The following is a 20,753-nucleotide window of genomic DNA, read 5'->3' as shown; positions in this document are numbered from 1 at the left end:
TCCTCTTTCTGCGTTTTACCGTTTTATTGACATATCGAAACGTAAAATCACAAAGTCAAACAAGAATCACAATTTAAAAAGACAAAAGTCAAAAATCTCAGGGCAAAATACTTCTTTTATAATATACATAATCGTTTGGAAACTCCCTAAGTTTGCAATATTAACAGCTTTAAACTGTAGTGATAACAAGCAAAAAAAAACAAAGTGCACTGTACTATACATATCAAAGCGATGGCATTGTAAATACTCATATAATAGGCATAGGCTGTGAACGTTACAAACTTAAAATGTGTTTCAGATGTGTTTCAGCCACCTCCATCAGCCACCAGCATTTTCCCTGTGTCCTAATACAGCCCAGAGTTCAAGGATTCCTAAAAAGACCTAGGTAAGGAGCCCCAGACGTTTCTGGGAAATAGTAGTATTTGTTTTAAAGTGTTTTTACAGCTACCCGTGCCTGTTTTACTGTAGACTCTCTGTGTTTCAGGCAGCTTGACCTTTTAAAGTGGTGTTTTTTTAGCCGTGACTGTATGAATTTCCTTTCTAGTTTGTGGCACAAGACTGCATAACCACCCCCCCCCCCTTTTCTAAGTAAAAAGGCTACATACATCTTGCAGAGTGTGTTTGGGAGACTGCTTAATCTGTTTCTGTGATTTAAATTGTGTTTAGAAACTGTCTGCTTTCCCTGTTTTTTGTCTTAAAAAAGCCACATTTTAGAGTGCGTGACAAGCAGTATTTCAGTGTTTGTTTTAAACAGTCTCTCCCCTACCTGGAAAGTAGAGTCTGCTAGCTTGGAAGTGTGGATTCAGCCTGTCTGTATCCAAGGAGATTCTGAATAGAGCAGCAGCTCCCTCCTCCCTGCCCACAGGGACTGGACTTAGCTGATTGGCTCCCAGAGTCCTTGGCAACCTGGGCCCTCCTCCCACACCTGCTCTGGCCTCTTACAGTTTGTGGAGGGAAGCCCAAGACAGTCACCTCCATTTTGTGAGCCCAGCATTTTCCCTGTGTCCTAATACAGCCCCGTGTTCAAGGATTCCTAAAAGACCTAGTTAAGGAGTCCCAGACTTTTCTGGGAATTAGTAGAATTTGTTTAAAAGTGTTTTTTACAGATACCTGTGCCTGTTTTACTGCAGACTCTTTGTGTTTCATGCAGCTTGACCTTTTAAAGTGGTGTTTTTTTAGCCGTGCCTGTATGAATTTCCTTTCTAGTTTGTGGCACAAGACTGCATAACCCCCCCACCCTTTTCTAAGTAAAAAGGCTACATACATCTTGCAGAGTGTGTTTAGGAGACTGCTTAATCTGTTTCTGTGATTTAAATTATGTTTAGAAACTGTCTGCTTCCCCTGTTTTTTGCCTTAAAAAAACCACATTTCAGAGTGCGCGACAAGCAGTATTTCAGTGTTTATTTTACACAGTTTCTCCCTTACCTGGAAAGTAGACTCTGCTAGCTTGGAAGTGTGGATTCAGCCTGTCTGTATCCAAGGAGATTCTGAATAGAGCAGCAGCTGCCTCCTCCCTGCCCATAGGGACTGGACTTAGCTGATTGGCTCTCTGAGCCCCTGGCAACCTGGGCCCTCCTCCCACACCTGCTCTGGCCCCTTGAGTTTGTGGAGGGAAGCCCAAGACAGCCACCTCCATTTTGTGAGCCCAGCATTTTCCCTGTGTCGTAATACAGCCCAGTGTTCAAGGATTCCTAAAAGACCTAGGTAAGGAGCCCCAGACTTTTCTGGGAAATAGTATTATTTGTTGAAAATTGTTTTTTACAGCTACCCGTGCTTGTTTTACTGTAGACTCTTTGGCCCATATTTATACTTTTTGACCCAAACCAGCGCCGGCGCTGGCTTGCGTCAAAAATGTTACCGCCAGCTAACGCCATTCCTATGCGCCATGCGGGCGCCTTATTTAAGGAATGACGTTAGCCGGCACTGCGGACAGGTCAGAGTAAAAAAAAATGACTCAAACCAGGCAGCGCCGGCGTAGGGGAAAATGGGGGTTGTGCGAAATGGTGCAAGTCAGGTTTGAGGCCAAAATCATGCCTCAAACCGGACTTGTGCCATTTTTTGACACACAACCCACATTGAAATGACTCTTGTCTTAGCAAAGACAGGAGTCACGCCCCTTTCCCAATGGCCAGGCCCAGGGGACTTCTGTCCCCTGGGCATGCTCATTGGGCACAGTGGCATAAGGGGGGCCCAAATTAGGCCCCCCATGGCACTTTAAAAAAAATAAAAAATACTTACCTCAACTTACCTGTACTTACCTGGGAGGGGTCCCCTCATCCATGGGTGTCCACCAGGGGTGGGCGAGGGTGGCAGGGGGTGTCCCTGGGAGCAGGGAAGGGCACCTCTGGACTCCTTCCATGGTCAGAGACCATGGAAGTGAGCCCACAGGTCCCTTAACGTCTGCCCTCACCCAGGCGTTAAAAAACGGCGCACATCAGGCTGTGCACCATTTTTTAAGGCCTGAGCCCTCCTGTGCGTCAAAATGACACAGGAGTATAAATAAGGCGCACAGGCTTGAAAGTCATTTTTTGGGCAGGTACGCCTACCTTGCATGTCATTCACGCAAGGCAGTTTCACGCATCTAAAAAATGACGCACACAGAGGAATTGTGACGTCCGCGGCCTCGGGCATCAAAGTTTAAATATGGTGCACGGTTTGCGCCTAATGTGCGTCAAAATATTTGATGCACATTAGGCACAAAAAGAGTATAAATATGCCCCTCTGTGTTTCAGGCAGCTTGACCTTTTAAAGTGGTGTTTTTTTTGCCGTGACTTTATGAATTTCCTTTCTAGTTTGTGGCACAAGACTGCATAACCCCCGGTCCCCTTTCTAAGTAAAAAGGCTACATCCATCTTCCAGAGTGTGTTTAGGAGACTGCTTAATCTGTTTCTGTGATTTAAATTGTGGTTAGAAACTGTCTGCTGTCCCTGTTTTTTGCCTTAAAAAGCCACATTTCAGAGTGCGCGACAAGCAGTATTTCACTGTTTGTTTTAAGCAGTCTCTCCCTCACCTGGAAAGTAGACTCTGCTAGCTTGGAAGTGTGGATTCAGCCTGTCTGTATCCAAGGAGATTCTGAATAGAGCAGCAACTGCCTCCTCCCTGCCCACAGGGACTGGAATTAGCTGATTGGCTCTCTGAGGCCCTGACAATCTGGATCCTCCTCCGACACCTGCTCTGGCCCCTTAAGTTTGTGGAGGGAAGCCCAAGACAGCCACCTCCATTTTGTGAGCCCACCATTTTCCCTGTGTCCTAATACAGCCCAGTGTTCAAGGATTTCCAAAAGACCTGGGTAAGGAGTTCCAGACTTTTCAGTGAAATAGTAGGATTTGTTTAAAAGTGTTTTTTACAGCTACCCGTGCCTGTTTTACTGTAGGCTCTCTGTGTTTCAGGAAGCTTGACCTTTTAAAGTGGTGTTTTTTTAGCCGTGACTGTATGAATTTCCTTTCTAATTTGTGGCACAAGACTGCATAACCCCCCTCACCCTCACCCTTTTCTAAGTAAAAAGGCTACATACATCTTCCAGAGTGTGTTTAGGAGACTGCTTAATCTGTTTCTGTGATTTGAATTGTGTTTAGAAACTGTCTGCTTTCCCTGATTTTTGCCTTAAAAAAGCCACATTTCAGATGTGCAACAAGCAGTATTTCAGTGTTTTTTTTAAACAGTCTCTCCCTTACCTGGAAAGTAGACTCTGCTAGCTTGGAAGTGTGGATTCGGCATGTCTGTATCCAAGGAGATTCTGAATAGAGCAGCAGCTGCCTCTTCCCTGCCCACAGGGACTGGTCTTAGCCCTGGCAACCTGGGCCCTCCTCCCACACCTGCTCTGGCCCCTTAAGTTTGTGGAGGGAAGCCCAAGACAGCCACCTCCATTTTGTGAACCCAGCATTTTCACTGTGTCCTAATACAGCCCAGTGTTCAAGGATTCCTAAAAGACCTCGGTAAGGAGCCCTAGACTTTTCTGGGAAATAGTAGTATTTGTTTAAAAGTGTTTTTTACAGCTACCCGTGCCTGTTTTACTGTAGACTCTCTGTGTTTCAGGCAGCTTGACCTTTTGAAGTGGTGTTTTTTTAGCCGTGACTGCATGAATTTCCTTTCTAGTTTGTGGCACAAGACTGCATAACTCCCCCCCCACCCTTTTCTAAGTAAAAAGGCTACATACATCTTGCAGAGTGTGTTTAGGAGACTGCTTAATCTGTTTCTGTGATTTAAATTTAGAAACTGTCTGGTTCCCCTGTTTTTGCCTTATAAAAGCCACATTTCAGTGTGCGCGACAATCAGTATTTCAGTGTTTGTTTTAAACAGTCTCTCCCTTACCTGGAAAGTAGACTCTGCTAGCTTGGAAGTGTGGATTCAGCCCGTCTGTTTCCAAGGAGATTCTGAATAGAGCAACAGCTGCCTCCTCCCTGCCCACATGGACTGGACGTCAGTTAACTTGCCCCTTATATAAGTTCCTATTGGTTGTTCCATATGTTGTTGTGATAGGTTGTTGGGGGCTGGTCTTCCCATCGGTTTAGGGACTAAGGCTGGGGTTGTGATTGGTAGATAGGGCAGAGATTCTGATTGGTTGCTGGTTCTAGGGCTGGGGTTGTGATTGGTGGATAGGGCTGGGATTGTGATTGGTTGCTGGTTCTAGGGCTGGAGTTGTGTTTGGTGGATAGGGTTGGGATTGTGATTGGTTCCTTGTTCTAGGGCTGGGGTTGTGATTGGTGGATAGGGCTGGGATTCTGATTGGTTGCTGCTTCTAGGGCTGGGGTTGTGAGTGGTGGATAGGGCTGGGATTCTGATTGGTTGCTGGTTCTAGGGCAGGAGTTGTGATTGGCGGATAGGGCTGGGGTTGTGATTGGTGGATAGGGCTGGGATTGTGATTGGTTGCTGGTTCTAGGGCTGGAGTTGTGTTTGGTGGATAGGGTTGGGATTGTGATTGGTTCCTTGTTCTAGGGCTGGGGTTGTGATTGGTGGATAGGGCTGGGATTCTGATTGGTTGCTGGTTCTAGGGCTGTGGTTGTGATTGGAGGTTAGGGCTGGGATTCTGAATGGTTCCTTGTTCTAGGGCTGGGGTTGTGATTGGTTGTCAGGATTAAGGGTATCAATGGTGATTAGGGCTGGGTCTCCCATTTGTTGTTAGATTCAGTGTTACAAATCTGATTGGTTAGGGTTAGGACTAGGTTTCTATTGGCCAGTAGGGCTATTTAAGCCTAGGAGTCAGGGCGTCTCAGCCCGGGTGTCTCAACTAAGGGCGGAGAGGACAAGGGCAGTTGCCTGTATGGGCCTGTTCGGGACTAGTAGGACCTAGGACCTTGGGCCAGAAATGCTGCCCAATTCTCAATTGACCATGAATGAATTTACCTCCTACACATCCGTCAACATGCAAACACATTATCTGCAAAGTCATCCAACTCATGCATCACAAACTGACCGCAGACAGATTGAAATGTCCCATCATCCAACACAATACCCATTATACAACACATATACACATATCCTCCACAACTACAACAGTCAAACACCTGCCTTCTCACGAAAAACAGTACTCTGTCAACTCCCACTAACACAACCTGCCATCACCCACACAACACAAAACCACACTATACATTACTTTCAGCCTTTCAAATACACACTCCCTGTTCATACAAACCAACAGCACTATCCTCTATTTGTTCCACACAGACCACCTTACATCATAACAATGCCCAAATCCAACCTTCCAACACACCATCTACAAACACCATTCCCACAACCCCTACACTCCACTCTACCACATATATTACCTCTTCCAGTCATCACAACTAACACAAACTCCCCTGACACACAACCATCCCCTCTTACACACCTCATACATTCACCTCCAAAACACAGTTAGCCCTATAAATCAGCACAACTCATATCCAGTTATCTCACTTGACACTTAAGGGTGCCACTGATCCAAATAAGTAGACCCCGAGGTTCTCCCGGAGGACACCCTGTTTGCTGGAACCCAATAACTCTTGTACCCTGGTCTATGTTTGGGCTCCATGGCCCATGTTTCCTAGAATGAGCCAATCATATGCTCGTCAATAAAAATAAACCATTCTGGGATGTACATTTTAGTCTCTAGCCCTGCTATGTTCCAACTGTTAATATTAACTGACTTCTCGGACAGTGCTTGTGATAAAATCTGAGGTAAACCCTCTGGAATAAATTTTTGCAACGGTTCAGCCACCGGACAAACATCTCCGTACCTAGAAGCATCAGGCACATCAAAGGCTACCATCAACACCCCTCCTCCTCGAGGTCCCTGCTTAGCCTCATCTTTCAGTCAGTCCACTTTGGACAATGTGGATGAAATCCGCCTACGCACAATTTGTTGGAGAGGGGGATCACCATTTTGGATACAAGAACCAACAGGGCCTCTGGGGATAAAAAGCTGCAAGTTTGCACAGAAAAATCACCCTAGGCAACGGGCCAAATTTACAGCACTTTAAAAAGATCTGATTAACTGTAGCAGGAGAGTTAAAATTTACAACAATACAATCTCCTTCACAGGATTTCTTCAACAAGCCCACCAAGTCCACCCTCCTCACCATTAGTACTGAAGATACCATTGAGAATTGGAAGTTAGCATTGATACGTAACCATTGGATGACCTTGTTTTTCAGTTCTATATAAGTCTCTGAACTGTTTAGCTGTAACCGAGGTTCATTAGTAATCACTGCCACATATGGGCTGGTCTCTGGGGGAAGATGTAGAACCCTGTGAAGTCTATCACTGCTTCTTGCCATCTTCTGGGTGTTTGCAGTCTGACATTTAGAGGTCACCCTGTTGTGTTCAGTCATTGAATTGGTACAATTTTCCCCCATATCATTAGTGGCTGCATCTCCGAAATGACAATCCTCCAAAACTTGCCCGGAACATCCAGACTGGTCCTTTCTCATGGATAGTCAAGGAGAGGCACTTTTACAGGCATGATTGAGACATACCTCAAGTTGTAATGAGGTTTCCTCTTTACACAACCAAGCCCCATCTTGTGACTTAGACAATGGAGAGTTGCTCTAAGGCAGGAGCTGAAGGGAGGAGATGGTAGGCAGTAAATCATTAGACTTAAATAGTTGGGCAAACGCCCCCAATTTCTCTTCAATGGCTATTAGGCGGTTCTCTATAGGACACAATCTTTTAGCTAACTCCTCCACTATATGCTTTGTCATTAGGGTAACTAGATCAACAGGATCCTCCTGGAGCCTCTCAGCCGTTCCTCTTTCAGAGCTGTGCATGTTTGTTGTTTAAGGGTTTGTCACCTGGCTTTCTTTTCCCTTTGACTGCTGTGATCACTGACTCTGTGACACCAACCACAGCACCCAGTGAAACTGGCAGGAGATCTGCCCTAGATAGATCAGTCAAGCAGGTGTCCGATATCTCCTGACAAGCATCTTGCTTGATTCTCTGTTGGTTAGCCCTTGGGGCTAATTGAGGTGTCAGCAGTAACTGGGGTGGTGAGGAAGAGGTGGCCGAGGAAGCTGCAATGGACAGTCGTCGTTCAATCTCCTTTTCTATGGCGCTGACTGCCTTCTCTAGGAAGCTGTCTATTGTATTGTTAGCTCTAGAACTGTCCTGTGATGTTGCAACTTTCCATTTGCCCATCTTTTTTCCAGGTACCAAGAGCATAGGCAACACAATCAAAAATAGTCTCAGCTTTTATAGCTTTTATAGAGCCAATAACTTGCAGAAATTAGAGAATGTAGACCTAATTGTCAAGTGAAGTGCCACCTACTGTAGGTTATTAATATAGGTGAGTGGAGTGTGTGAACAAATTAGAAAAGTGTCCCAGCCCAACTTTGTTAGCCTGGGCAGTGCAGAGGGTGGTACTGGCGCCTCAAAAGTGCCCAATGGCCTTCAATGACGCTGGGGGCTGTAATCCTCCCGGACCCCCTCAGCTGCCCAGTCCACTCCTGCTGGGGAGTGTGTTGATACTGACTGCTGCACAATTCCTCCGCAAATGGGCAGAAGCACGGCATCCACAACCGGGAAGCAACAGCCCCCCTCTGGGGAATCCAGGCACCTTCAGGCACTCAGGTATGTGGCTGCCACACTCCTACGTTCAATGTCCTTACAGGGGCAGCTGACTCAAGTGGCTCTGGTGGTGTAAAATGGCATAAAATATAATATCCACAGACCGAGGGCCAAAGAGGCAAGATTTCTCAGGACCATCCGAAGGGGGGACTGCCTTGTGCCTTGTATGGCTCACTCTGTGGGAGCCCCTTGCCTTCTGTTTGACGGCAGGGGCCGATAGAGGCCGATGTAGGGTGGCAGGGAAGATCGGTCCCAGTCTCAAGGAGCCCTAGTTGTCATGGTCCTCCGAAGCCCAGCTGTCCGATCTCTCAGTATACACTTCCAGGGCTTGCAGGGCTTCCGAGGCTTCCAGGACTCCGGGCATCTTCCTCGCGTCAGTCTGAGCCGATCCACTCGAATCGGCAGTCCAGCCCTCCCCAGTCTGGAGGGTCCAAAGGCCCGGGAGATCCCAGGGAGGGTCGAAGGGCTGCCAAGAAACCGCTGGGGCTGATGCATGTGATTACTGTGAACCAGTTAAAGCCTCAGCTCCCTTCGGGTCAGTGTTGATCATTGTAGCTATTTTCCGGTGAGACTGACCCTTTTTGAGCCATAGTTATCCTTGTTCCTGTTTCTGAGCTGTAGTTATTCCTTATTCCGGCCTGGTTATTCATGAGCTGTAGCAAATCCTTGTTCCTGAGCTAGCACTCCCTGCAGTGCTACCTTGTCTTCTGAGCCTTAGCAAATCCTTGTTCCTGAACTAGCACTCCCTGCAGTGCTACTTGACTCCTGAGCCTCAGTTATACCTTGTTCCTTGTAGTTTTTCTGCGTGCAGTGTTTCCTGGTTTCCTTGATTGCAGCACCAGCGCTCCTTGTGTTCCCTTGAAGCCTCTCCTTCTGTATTTTCCTTTTCCCAGTTCTTGCCTTTCTTTCCATTTCTGTGTTCCAGTTCCTATTTTGCTGTTTTCCTGCTGACTTGCTTCTAGTCTCCTTGTATATTTGTTACTTCCTTTCGGCCAAGTGTGCCCTTTGTTTCCCCTTTTTTCCTGTTAAGCACTCCTCCTTGTTAGCTCCTTGTCTATAGTGGTTATGTTTAGTTCTAAACCCTTGCTGTTACTGCCTTGCGTGTTCCTGTTTGATAACCAGGATCCATGGGCATCAGCTTACAACCTAGGTGATGTTTCTTGTCCACTGTGAGTATTGGCTATCAGTTACTTTTATAACATCATCAAAGGGGTCAGCTCCACAGACCCTGCTTTTGCATGTATATCCAATCTATGGGTATTATCAATCAGAATCTTTAACAGCAATTGTGGGTGAGGAATTTACTGAGCCTCAGTCTTGCCATGTGGAGCTTCCGAGTTCTTTACCCCACATTCCCTTTATTGTTTATGCTGTTATTTGTGTATATGTATATATATATATATATATATATATATATATATATATATATATATATATATATATATATATATATATATATATATTGCATGTTCATCCGGGGGTGTTAGTCTGGGTGCCACCTTGCCTCTTGAATGTCCTTATCTCTCTTATTACCTTGAATAAAGCTTCTCTTTTGGATCTCCCCTCTTCTCTGACTCTCTGTGTGATCTTGGGCATTGTGATTCTATACCAGTATTCTGCCCCCTTTGTCTTTCCTGCCACCAGTCTAGCCAACACTCCAGACAGTTTGTGACAGATGGAGTGAGAAAGTTTCCAGTTATTTCAAGTGAAGAAGAAAGCACTACACCTAGGACAAGGAAGCAGCAGAAAGCAAAGGCAGAACAGACACCAGAAGATGAGAGTGAGAAGACAGTTACATTTGAGAGTGATTCGGAAGTTGAGTTTATAAATTAGTTATTAATGAATCATCCCCCACCTTATCATGCAGTTGAGACAGGAACGAGAAGTGAAGCAGTACAAAGTATAGTCCTGAATGGTCCGACTTCTCCAGTTGAGCAAACCCTGAATCAGATAGATCCAAGTACATATGCTGATTCAGTGACACAAGTGCCCGTGGTTTATCCACTACTCCTGACTGTAAGAACAGTTCAGTCTCAATCAAGTCCAGTTGTGACTCAAGTAGTACCAAGTACAGTTGTCAATCAGGTTATGCCAAATTTTAATATGAATCAGACAATGAAGAGCAAATGCTAACCGGAGTCAAACAGGGCAGAGTTTCAGTCCTATTTTAACAGATCAAAGTGCTGGGATGACAATTTCCCAAAATCAGACAAATCTTATGGGTCCTGATGCATTAAGAGTTCCAGGGAGTATAGGTCCCCTGTCTGCTTCAAGTGATTCTGGAACTGATGCCCATTCATAAAATGTCCAGACTGTTCCTGAAACACCAGTTACCTCTGCTGGGATATCGCCAATTAATATGCAGAGGCCAGTATATTCAAACAATTTAGAGATGGACAGAACAGCTTCTCATGTTCCACCTTTGACCATATGTGAATAAGAGACTCTAACCAGATGTTAGATCAAGCAAGACAAGTCCTTGATTCAAAGTTTCTTCAGAGAACACCATCACATCCCATGCTCAGACCAGATCAGATTTCGAATGTCCATTCCAGTACTCCAAAAGCAGATGTATTTCAGAGAAATAATATTAGTTCACAAGGTTTGATGGCACAGTAGTTGATTGATTGGTAAAAAAAAATTGAGTCTGCAAGGTGCAGTAGATATGACAAATGGCAATGGTAGAACAGAAGGGACGCCAGAGAGAGACAAATCAATGAATGTGCCCAGATTGAAAATAGAATTAGAGGAATTTATTTTGGGAAAGTTAGACATGGCTCACTTGTAAACCTATACAGAAGATGAATTGCGATCCATGTGCAAGGATGTTACTCAACGAGCAGGACAGGCTTATAAAAGATTAGCTGAATCAGTCGAGAAATATGATTTAGAAAAATCAAAACCTCTAAAGAGAGGTTACAGATTAGAATTTAGCACTAAAGAGAATTAATTCTTTAGAGATCACCCAGAATGAGATTGCACATTAAGGAATTGATTACATAGATCCAGACATGGGGAGCGTTAGATAAATGGGAAGGCAATTGAGCAAAGAAAGGAGACCAGAAAAAAGCTAAGCAAAATTAATCTCAGACAGGAGCAAATCAAGCCGAAGATAATGAGAAAATTATGCCTATTAGAGAGATACCAAGTGGAGGTTATGTGCATGTACCTTGGAGTGGGAGTGACATATTGTTTTCACAAATGATTACCTGAGATTGAGAGAGAAATCAGAGGAAATGGTATAAGCTGACAGAGAGACTTGTCAATCTTTCAAAATGCTTGTGGGAAAACTTTAATACTTTGTTTGATATTGTAATTCCAGATGACTTGTGTATTGAGTGCAAGAGAAGTGTTGATTGGCCTGATCCTGAACCTCCAAGAGATCCAATTACAGGTGCGCCGTCTGAAGATGTGATGAAAAAGTATTATAAGGTGATGGAATTCTTGAAGAACAAAGTGTACCCAAAATACATTGATTGACAGAAAACTGACAGGACATCATGGGAAACCAAGGCCCATATTTATACTTTTTGACGCAAACCAGCGCTAGCGCTGGTTTGCTTGAAAAAATTAACCGCCAGCTAACGCCATTCCTACACACCATGCAGGCGCCATATTTAAGGACTTATGTTAGCCGGCGCTGCGGACTGGTCAGAGTAAAAAAGAATTACTCAAACCAGACAGCGCTGCTGTAGGGGAAAATGGGGGTTGTGTGTCAAAAAATGGTGCAAGTCAAACCAGAGCTGCGCCAATTTTTGACGCACAACCCACATTGAAATGACTCCTGTCTTAGCAAAGACAGGAGTCATGCCCCCTTGCCCAATGGCCATGCCCCCCATGCCACTTTGAAAAGATATTAATAATACTTACCTGAACTTACCTATACTTACCTGGGAGCCACTTTAAAAAGATAATAATAATACTTACCTGAACTTACCTGTACTTACCTGGGATGGGTCCCCCCCCATCCATGGGTGCCCTCCAGGGAAGTGAGCCCACATGTCCCTTAATGCCTGCCCTCACCCAGGCGTTAAAAAACAGCACACATAAGGCTGTGCACCGTTTTTTAAGGCCTGCCCCCTCCTGTGCATCAAAATGACGTGGGAGTATAAATAAGGCACACAGGCCTTAAAGTCATTTTTTGGATGGGAACGCCTACCTTGCATGTTATTAATGCAAGGCAGTTTCCCGCATCCAAAAAATGACGCACACAGAGGAATTTTGATGGCCGCAGGGTCGGGCCTCATAGTATAAATATTGTGCATGGTTTGCGCCAAATGTGCATCAAACTTTTTGACGCACATTCGGCGCAAACAGAGTATAAATATGCCCCCAAGGAGTCTATTCAAGTGTTTTATGAATGACTGCTTCAAGCCTTCAAATTGCATAGTGGTACAAGAACATAGAGCCAAAGTATATGGGTCGTTTTGTGTTTAGGTTTGTGCAGGGACTGAAGTCAGACAGTAGTAAGGTGATTCAGCAGCATTTAATTTGTTGGCAGAATAAACCTATTGATGAGATCCTGCGGTGTGCAAGATACTGCAGCAATGAAATTGCTTGCCTCCATCTCATTCCTGGTGGCCTAATGGCCATCTGCATGTATCTTGCCATCTCTTTCACTTTTTGCTATTTTTCTGTCATCTTTATTATTTTCTTTTCTTTCTTGTCTCTTTCTTTCTCCTTCAGCCTTTCACTCTCCTGCGTTTCCTGTGCTGCTGCTACCTCGCGGCCCCTGCGACCCCCCCTCCCTTCCTGTGAAGTGCCTTCCCACCTTCCCAGCTGACTGGACTCCCACGCCTCCCTCACCTTCTGAATGGTCCCCAATGAACACTGAGAGGGCAACTCCTCTGACCTCCTAGTCAGCGTCTGTTCACCTTGCTCTGTGCAGCTCCACCTGTTGCTGCTGCCTCTGCTGCATTTTGAAGTGAGAGACTTCCTGACTCTTAGTTGGAGGCCCATCTACACCCACAGGCTCCCCCCCTACGCATCATCCCTGGTGGCCTAGTGGCCATCTGCATGTAGGTATCTTGCTGTCTCTTTCACTTTTTGCTATTTATCTGTCATCTTTATTTTTTTATTTTCTTTCTTTCTTGTCTCTTTCTCTCTCCCTCAGCCTTTCACTCTCCCCGCATTTTCCACGATGCTCTTGCCCCTGTGGACCAGCCCCCTCCCTCCCTGCAAAGCGCTTACCTGCCCTCCCATCTCCAGGATGACCAGACACCCACCTCCCTCCCCTTCTTAACGGCAGCAGCTGTGCAGCCACTGTCACGCCAAAGGCAAGCCCTTCTGCACCCATCCATGCCTGAACCACACCCAGTGCCACGAACCTTAAGCCTCTGACCTTCCATCGCTACAACACGGAGACCCTGCATGTTCTTAGCACAGGACAACCTGGTGTCTGCTATGACGCATCACCCAAAGATACCAATGGACCATTCTCCTGCCTCCACTGCCACCACTCTCTCACCCTCACCCTACAGCAAGCACTGGACCCTCCTGTCGCTGAGCCATCGAGCACCACCCCGTCTCAGATGCACCTTCCTCAACATTTGCTCCCTCCACAAACACACAACAGAACTCTGGGACCTACTGGATTCCACCTGCCCCGACATCGCCTTCCTCACTGAAACTTGGACAAACCCAGCATCTGCACCAAACATCGCCATTCCCAGCGACTACACACTGCTCCGCAAAGACCGGCCTTCTCACCCCGGCAGCGGACTGGCCATTCCACACAAATCCTCCCTCTGCTTGACAACCAACGCAGAAGAACACTCCCCCCTCATAGGTCACATCCACTTCCAGATATACGGTATACGCTTACTGACTTACTCGTAGAAAATACTCCGGTTGGGTAGGCCATGATGCTCATTTTACAGAAACTAAACCTCAACAGGAAGCACTTACAAATATAAACGTAGCAGGTGCCCCAGTTGAAGCTCAGCTTCTGGAAAGGACAAGCCAACCTAACTCTTGGGCTTGGCAAAGATAAAGGAAGGCTCTGCGCTCAGAGATTCCATAGCAGAAAAAGATCTAGAATCCTTCCTGGAGGTGAATTGATGATGTACTGGAGCGTAATCCGTGTGAGACTGTGACGAGCGGGTTCTATCTTCCGCTACTGGAGACACAGAGTAGAAGGTTCTCCCTTTATAAAACACTAACAAAGAAAAAAAACATAACAATCCCACAAAATAGCCTGCTACCAGTCCAAAATCTCGACAGGACCTGAAGCACTGTATACATGCAACTATAGCACAATGCCTCTGCCAGACCTTGGTATGTTTTCACACCCTGGATGAAGTCTGCTTTATTCAGGGTTGTTTTTAAACTCGGCTCAGTGAAAAGCGCTCTTAAATCTAGTGAAAGGTCTCACTTGACAACCCCTTCCGAAGTCTAGCTATCTTGCTGTTCTTGCACATCTTTTAAACCCTCACTGGTCCTTATGTGTTTGTTTCTAACTGCATGTCAACACAGTTTAATACATAATTGTCTCATATACAAGAAACAGAAGGAATACAGGCTGCCTTTGATACGGTTGACCATGACGCCCTAACTCAAAGACTCCATGAAGCCGGCATACAAGGGATTGCTCCCGACTGGATTACTTCCTATCTTTAAAAAAGAGCAAATATCATCCACTCGCTCCCCTTCTCGTCCGAACCCTACCTCACAAAAGCAGGGGTCCCCCAAGGGTCAATCATCTCACCTTTGCTTTTCAACATCTACATGATATCTTTACCAGAACTGATCAATGATTTCCATCTCACATGCTACAACTATGCAGATGACACACAAATACTACTTAAATTAGAAGACCCCAAAAACATTGAAAACTCACAAATCTTCAGTTGCCTCAGAGCCGTTGATCAGTGGATGACCTGGAGCCATCTCAAACTAAATACCTCCAAAACAGAAATACTCATATGTGGTGACTGGAAAAGTTATGACCCTCTGTGCGTCTGCCCTGACGATCTCGGACCACCTCCTCAATTATCCAAGGAAGTTAAAAACCTAGGAATCACCATGGATTCCAAGTTAACTATGAATGCCCAAGTAGACAAATTAGCACGCACAAGCTTCATCACCTTAAAGACTTTACGACGCATCTTCCCCCACCTCGGATTTCCACACAAGGTGCAAGCTACTATCTCACTTGTACTATCCAAACTGGATTATGCCAATAGCCTCTACCATTGATCATCTCTATCTGTTATGAAAAAACTGCAACGTATCCAGAATTCCGCAGCCAGGCTACTACTACATATAAAGCTGCAAGTCCACATCTCCCCTGCCTTGAGAGCACTACACTGGTTACCCGTTGCCAGAAGATGCACTTTCAAGCTGCTTTGTATCACCCACAAAGCTATACATGGAACAGGACCACTTTTTATCAGAAAGAAAATGACCAAATACATCAACAAAGAACCCTCTGCTCAAGACTGGCACCCCGCCTTAGAACACCACCATACAAGAAAAAGACTATAGGTGGTACATCCTTCTCCGTCCATGCAGCCAAACTATGGAATTCATTACCCCCAACTATAAGAGCCAAAGATAACTTTCTGGTCTTCAGAAAACTACTCAAGAGTTGGCTCTTTCCTTCATAACCACCTTTTTCAAACAACTATAAACTGCATATGCCTATGTGGATAAATATTTTTTTCAGATTATATGTATATTTCTATTTATTTATAGTTTCTTTGGAAAATATGTATTGCTACTATGTCATAACAATAAAATACACACACAGTCTTTAAACCTGTCTGACTAAGTATTTTTTACCCATGATTCTAATTATGTATTGTATGTGCATATGTGTGTGTGTGTATATATATGTATATATATGTGTATATATATATATATGTATGTGTATGTGTATATGTTGTTTCTGTGCTTGGCATGTTCGTGGATCATTGCATGGCTCCTGGTTTTTTGGGTTGTTATACTAGATATCTATGAATTCCTGCTCTCATCTTATCACACTTATCTACTCATCACTCTTATGTCATGTCTCTATAAAACTATCCTCCATTCTCACTCTGACTCATCCCAAATCCCTTCTACCACTTTCATCTCCTAAATATCTCTGCCTAAGCTCTTCCCTCCACATCTAACTCACCAAACCTCACTCTACCTCTGTGACCTCCCACACAACCCTACTAAATTCTCCTGCATTCATCTCACCCTGCTACTATGCTCTCCCTAACCCTTCCACATTCTCTTCCCCCTCCACCCCCCTTTACTCATCCCAAGCCTTTTGGTTGAGTAAATGAAGGATATACTCCCAATTAACACCTCTGGATGTATTTCCTCCTCCACCCCTCCATTACTCCAGTCTAACTAACAAACTCTCATATCCGCGGCTCAAATTAACTCATAATAATACTAAAACTGTACTAATTATTTAACGATACTAATCCATCACTAATTCTTGTTGGGTTCCGGAGTAGCGTGCTACTCATCGAAAAGCGCTTCAACGCCTCGTCAGGGGTAGTAAGCGCTATATAAATACGATTACAATACAATACAATATACCCCACACCCAAGTCAACCTTCCATGGCACTCTCATCTACAGGTTAGCCGGTCCCCGTGCAGCCTTCATCGACTCCATCGTCAACATCATCTCTCCTCACACGCCTGCTTCCTGAAACTACTTCCTCCTCGGCGACCTCAACTACCACATCGACAACGACAATGACACCAGCACTGCCTCCCTGCTTGACAACCTTGCCACAATAGGACTAAAGCAACTAGTCACCTCACCAACACACTTCGGTGGACACACTTGACGCCATCTTCTCCATCAGCAACATCACTGTCAACAACATCTCCACACTTCACTGGACTGACTCCCACTGCATCCATTTTACCATCACCTCACCAACAATCCACCTCCACACACTCTAAGCCCCAAGCAGAAAATGGATCTGGACAACCGAGGAACAGCTCTCCAACACACTCAGCAAGCCCCCCCCACCGCAGATGCAAACATCTCAGCACAGAACTTCCACCAATGGATCTCTGAATGCACCAACACCTCTCTTTAAGACCTCAGCAAAACACCACCACAAGAAGGCCAGCTGGTTCTCACCTGCACTCCAGGACTCCAGACACACCTGAAAACAGCTGTAGAAAAGATGGAGTAACAATGTTAGACCTGACAGCATCAGGCTGGTCACCCCTAACTTTTTGCCTGCCTCCCTCCACTTTTTAGATTCTGTTCTTGCTGTTTTTAAGACTCTGCCCACTTTACCACTGCTAACCAGTGCTAAAGTGCATATGCTATCTCCCTTCAAACACTGTAACATTGGATCATACCCAATTGGACTATTTAATTTACTTATAAGTCCCTAGTAAAGTGCACTATGGGTGCCCTTCAGAAAAAAAGTGAAGACATGGCTGTTCGAACAGTAACTCCTTCCCCCCTGCCCCCCCCAGCAGCACCTTGAGACCCTAGTGGGTGAGTAGTGCGCTTTATACATTTTCTGATTGATTGATTGATTGACCAGGGTCTGTAGATTAAATGCTACTAGTGGGTTTCCAGCACTGATTGTGCCACCCACTTAAGTAGCGCCTCAACCTTGTCTCAGGCCTGCCATTTGCAAGACCTGTGTGTGCAGTTTCCCTGCCAATTCGACGTAGCATTCAAAAGTCTGTGCCAAGCCTAAAACTCCCCTTTTCCTACATATAAGACACCCCTAAGGTATGCCCTAAGTAACCCATAGGGCAGGGTGCTGTGTAGGCAAAAAGCAGCACATGTACCTATGTAGTTTACATGTCCTAGTAGTGTAAAACTCCTAAATTTGTTTTTACACTACTAGGAGGCCTGCTCCCTTCATAGGCTAACATTGGGCCTGCCCTCATACATTGTTTGAGTAGTAGCTGCTGATCTGGTAGGAGTAGGAAGGTCGTATTTAGTATGGCCAGAATTGTGACATTAAATCTGCTGACTGGTGAAGTTGGATATATTGTTACTATTTTAGAAATGCCACTTTTAGAAGGTGAGCATTTATCTGCACTTAAATCTTTCTGTGCTTTACAATCCACGTCTGGCTGGGTTTAGTTGACAGCTCCTTGTGCATTCACTCAGACACACCCCAAACACAGGATACTCAGCCTCATTTGCATACATCTGCATTTTGAATGGGTCTTCCTGGGATGGGAGGGAGGAGGGCCTGCCCTCACCCAAAGGACTGCCACACCCCCTACTGGGACCCTGGCAGACAGGATTGAACTGAAAGGGGACCTGGTGCACTTCCAAGTCACTCTTTGAAGTCTCCCCACTTCAAAGGCATATTGGGTATATAAACAGGGCTTCTGCCCCTAACAACTCAGACCCTTCCTGGATAAGAAACTTGTAACCAGAACCTGCATCCTGCCAAGAAGAACTGCCTGGCGGCCCACAGGACTCACCTGATTGCTTTCTGTGAAGAACTGCTGCCTTGCTGTTGCCCTGCTGCCTTGCTGCTCTATGGCTGTGGTGAAGAAGTGGTCTCCAAGGGCTTGGCTAGAGCTTGCCTCCTTTTCCCTGAAGTGTCAGGACCAAAAAGACTTCATCTCTTCAAGTAGGACTCCTTGTGCAGTGAAATTCGATGCACAGCCTGCCAGAAACGACGCACAGCCTGCACCACGGTGAAAATGTCACTGCACGCTGAACCGGAACGGCGCAGCCCGACTTCGCAACGAGAAGATCGAAATAACGCCAGCGTAGCGACCGGAAATTTGATGCACGGGCTACTGGATCGACGGACAGCTGAGCCGGAATGATTCAGCCTGACTTCCAGAGAGGAATCGACGCATCGCCTGCCATTCAGTAGAAAATTTTACGCAATGCCCACCGGATCAAAGCAGCTCCTGTGGCAATGTCCTCCACACCGGTACAAGCCTGAAGAAATTATAGCACATCAAAAACATCTCTGCAAGACATATCTTGACATTCCCCGCCACAAACATATCTCCATCCACCTTAGGACCTCCACTGGCTTCCCATCGAGAAAATAATTAACTTCAAGCTCCTCGTCCACACTTAAAAGGTCCTCCACGACCTGGACCATTCTACCTCAACCACACATCAACTCCTACTCCACCACCAGACCTCTCGGCTCCTCTCAACAAGCACTAGCCACCGTACCCCACATATGGAAGGCCTCAGCGGGTGGAAGATCCTTCGTCTACCTCGGGGCAAGAGCTGGAACACCCTGCTCCTGCACCCCAGGCAGACACCATTGCCGACTCAATTCAAGAAGAACCTTAAAACCTGGCTCTTTAACTGAAGCTCAGAGGACTAACCCCCCTAGCACCTTGAGACCTTTACAGGTGATATTTGCACTTTGGAAACCCTGATTTGATTTGATTTGATTTGATTTGAATTGGACCAAAAAAAGTTGAAGGAAAAATTGGTGGTGATGCAATTGAAAGCTGCACAGAAAGGAAATCAGACCCACAGATGTTGATGAATACAAGTGGAATGCAAGGTGTGCAACAGCAGGTTAACAATGTGGTTCAGCCTAGAGGTTGAGGACGTGGTGTTCAGGTAGCTCAAAGTGGAAATGTGGTTGACATTCAGTCATTGAAGAAAACAAATCTGTGCCATGTATGTGGAACTTTTGGACACTGGAATGTCCCTACAGTAATGTGAATAATTTGGTGCAAAATAATGGTGTTGCTCACACTCTTGGCGTAATAAAGTTCAAATTCAAAGAATTCAAAGACTCGAGTGTAAAAGGTGATTGCTTCCACAAGACCGCAGATGCAGGTGCCACAAGCCCCTATGGTGCAGCATCAACAGACGATTGTTCCTCAGCAACAGGTGAATCAGGTCACAAACACAAACATGAACCAGGTAGTATTGCAAATCCCTCTCATAGATTTAAGTGAAGATGAGCTATCAGAAATCCTCTCACTAGATAGTTCTGATGATGAGCAGTGCATGTGAGCTGCATCCTTAGAACTAGATCAACGTGGTCCCTACGTAAATGCCAACATTATGGAACCCAGTGTGTCATTCCTGGTCAAAACTGGAGCTATGCATTTCACTGTCAGAACCACAGAAGTGCCAAACTTGCACCTATCAGGAAAAATCATTCATGTTGTAGGAGTAGCAAATAAGCAATTGACAAATAATGTTACAGGACGGGTCCCAGTAAAAATTGGTTCATTTGAAGACAGGCACAAGTTTGTGTTTTGTGATTCAAGTCCTGTAAGCCTGTTAGGACATGATCTGTTGTGTAAGTGAAATTGTCCCAGTAGCTGCACGCCCAGAGGAATAGAAATTCAAACCAATGAGGAAGAAGAAGTGCCCTGCAAAATTGTAGAACAGCACCTGCCTGTCTCATTACATCCAGTGATGACAGGTGATAATTTACTTGAAGAATTGCAGGAGACAGTGTTCCTGAGATTTGGAATATTTTATGGAAAGAGACAGGACTCATAAAAGGAGTTGAATCTGTTAAAATAATAGTGAAGCCAAATGTGGAGTACAAAGGATACCACCTTACAACCCCCTTGAATGATAAGTTGATTGAGCTAGGTGCCTTGAAGGACATTTTGGGAAGCCATTGTAACTCTCCTATTTTAGGATTGTGGAAGCCCATTGGAAAATACTGCATAGTTCAAGATCTGAGAAAAATGAACAAGATTGTTGTTCTATGTTGTCCAATGGTCTCAAAACCTGCAGTGATTTTTTTTCAGATCCTTTGTGAAGCAGAGTGGT

Source organism: Pleurodeles waltl, chromosome 4_2 (genome assembly GCF_031143425.1).
Source record: "Pleurodeles waltl isolate 20211129_DDA chromosome 4_2, aPleWal1.hap1.20221129, whole genome shotgun sequence".
NCBI classification, from domain to species: domain Eukaryota; kingdom Metazoa; phylum Chordata; class Amphibia; order Caudata; family Salamandridae; genus Pleurodeles; species Pleurodeles waltl.
This window is presented reverse-complemented; position numbering follows the sequence as displayed.